Genomic DNA, 2,607 nt, shown 5'->3' on the forward strand with positions numbered 1-2,607 from the left:
TATTCATGTTAACTAAATTTAACTAATGAAACCTTATTAGTGTTACCAGAATTTTTATGACAAACATTTTGACTTGTGTCATAATAATTCTCATAATTGGCTTATCTCATAATTTTGACTTAGTATGCCATCATTTTTACTTTTTATCTCATAATTCTCATCTAAGCATGGTTATTTTTGTGTGTTGGAAATGGGCTTCCATACATGCATAACTTTAATAAGATTAATATTTTTGATGAAACTGAAAACCACTTCCTCCGTTTATCAGATCTTCACCTGATTTGGCTTGGATCAGTGTTCCTCATGCGGCTCGCCAAGCTTTTAACTTAAGTAATCCAGCTTTTTTTGTCATTAAGGGAAATCATCTTGTCTCAATTACAAATTTGACTGGTAAATGATAAAGAATTTTTTTTCCCGCCTTTTGTATTTATTGCATTGCATATTGTATGTTCAGGGATGACAGATAAGCAGATATGCTATTTATGAACATGACAAAATACTATAGTAATGAATACTACCATACTATAGTAAAGGATTTGAATTAATTTGTTGTGGTAATTCTATAGTTGCTGTGGTAATATAACAACTATAGCTAATGTAAACTAATTACCCAATACTGTACCAAGTTTTCTACAACTAGAGTGTATTATACTACAATACACTACAGTTTACTGTAGTAAAAACTAAAGTATACTACAGTATATTACAGTTAATACTATAGTATGCTGTAACATTCATTAACAAAGTGTTGTAAATATTATAATATACAGTATAGCCTACTACAATTTACTATAATATGGTTCAAAAACACTATAGTATTTACTATATAAATTACTAGTGTTTTTTCATGATGTAACTTTTGATACTTTTGCGGTAGAAGTGGCTCTCCTATTGACTTTGTCCTATCAGTGTGGTTCTCATGAAAAAAAAAAATAGCTTAAGATCATCATCATATTGCAGTCCATTTTTTAACGTTCAAGCTATTTCAGCGTCCACATTCAATTTTATAACAGCGTCATCTATTAGGAAAATGTTGAGGAATTCTGCCAATGTCATTTAAACCTTCTTAAAATTTTAGCTAATCGTCCAACTAAATTTTTGCTTGTATCTGGTATTTATTTTTTAAGATATTGGATGAGTTTTTTGGATGAAGTATCATTGTTTCAGGGCCGTAACCACCAATAGGCCTATTTGAAATTCTTGCACTACTGCTCTGTTACTCAGCGCTCTTTGTTGTTACAATCACAAAAAGGTTTAAAAGTTACATTTTTATTCTGGTCTGCCTGAGCGGTCTAACAGCACTCGTCAGTGTCAAAATGATTGAGATGGCCAATCAAAGTATGGGTTTACTGTTCACACAATGTCATTAGATTCAATGGCTGGCAGTGAATGGAAGGACTCATGACCTGGTGCCGCGTGAATGCCAGGGCGAAGCGTCAGTTTAACTTTGAAAGACAGAGTGAGGTAAGATGTAAAGTGAGCAACATTTAACACATGCCAATTGTTTTGCGATAGAAATGTTAAAGGGTTAGTTCATCCAAAAATAAAAATTCTGTCATTTATTACTCACCCTCATGCCGTTCCACACCCGTAAGAGCTTCGTTAATCTTCGGAACACAAATTAAGATATTTTAGTTGAAATCCGATGACTCAGTGAGACCTCCATAGGGAGCAATGACATTTCCTCTCTCAAGATCCATAAAGGTACTAAAAACATATTTAAATCAGTTCATGTGAGTACAGTGGTTCAATATTATAAAGCGACGAGAATATTTTTGGTGCGCCAAAAAAAAAAAAAAAGACTTGGTGATGGCCGATTTCAAAACACTGCTTCAGGAAGATTCGGTGCACAAATGAATCAGTGTATCGAATCATGATTCGGATCGCGTGTCAAACTGCCAACGGCTGAAATCACGTGACTTTGGCGCTCCGAACTGATTCATAATGCTCCGAAGCTTCCGGAAGCAGTGTTTTGAAATCGGCCATCACTATAAGTCTATATAAGCTGCACCAAAAATATTCTCGTCGCTTTATAATACTTATATTGAACCACGTACTCACATGAACTGATTTAAATATGTTTTTAGTACCTTTATGGATCTTGAGAGAGGAAATGTCATTGCTCCCTATGGAGGCCTCATGGAGCCATCGGATTTCAACTAAAATATCTTAATTTGTGTTCCGAAGATTAATGAAGGTCTTACGGGTGTGGAACAGCATGAGGGTGAGTAATAAATGACAGAATTTTCATTTTTGGGTGAACTAACCCTTTAAACGACCGACAATGACATAGTGATGCAAACTAATCAACTTTTTTTCTCAAATATTGCCGTTTTGAATTGAAAATATGTATTTACGTGATTCGTGTAATTAACTGAGTGTGACGAGACATGAAACGTTTTCGACATATATTTTTAATGCAAATAGTTCAAAATGATTATTTCCCAACCAGAATTAGACTTAGAATTTCCTTCACTGATCTATTTCTTTATGCTTTAATACTTTATATTCCTTTGAAGATGTTTTAATTATGCTTCTGCTTTAATACTTTTAATAATTTATTCAATGCTTTATTTGTAGCTACTCCCTTGAAGACACCATACATTT

The sequence above is a fragment of the Megalobrama amblycephala genome, linkage group LG2 (assembly GCF_018812025.1).
Source record: "Megalobrama amblycephala isolate DHTTF-2021 linkage group LG2, ASM1881202v1, whole genome shotgun sequence".
In the NCBI taxonomy this organism is placed as follows: Eukaryota; Metazoa; Chordata; class Actinopteri; order Cypriniformes; family Xenocyprididae; genus Megalobrama; species Megalobrama amblycephala.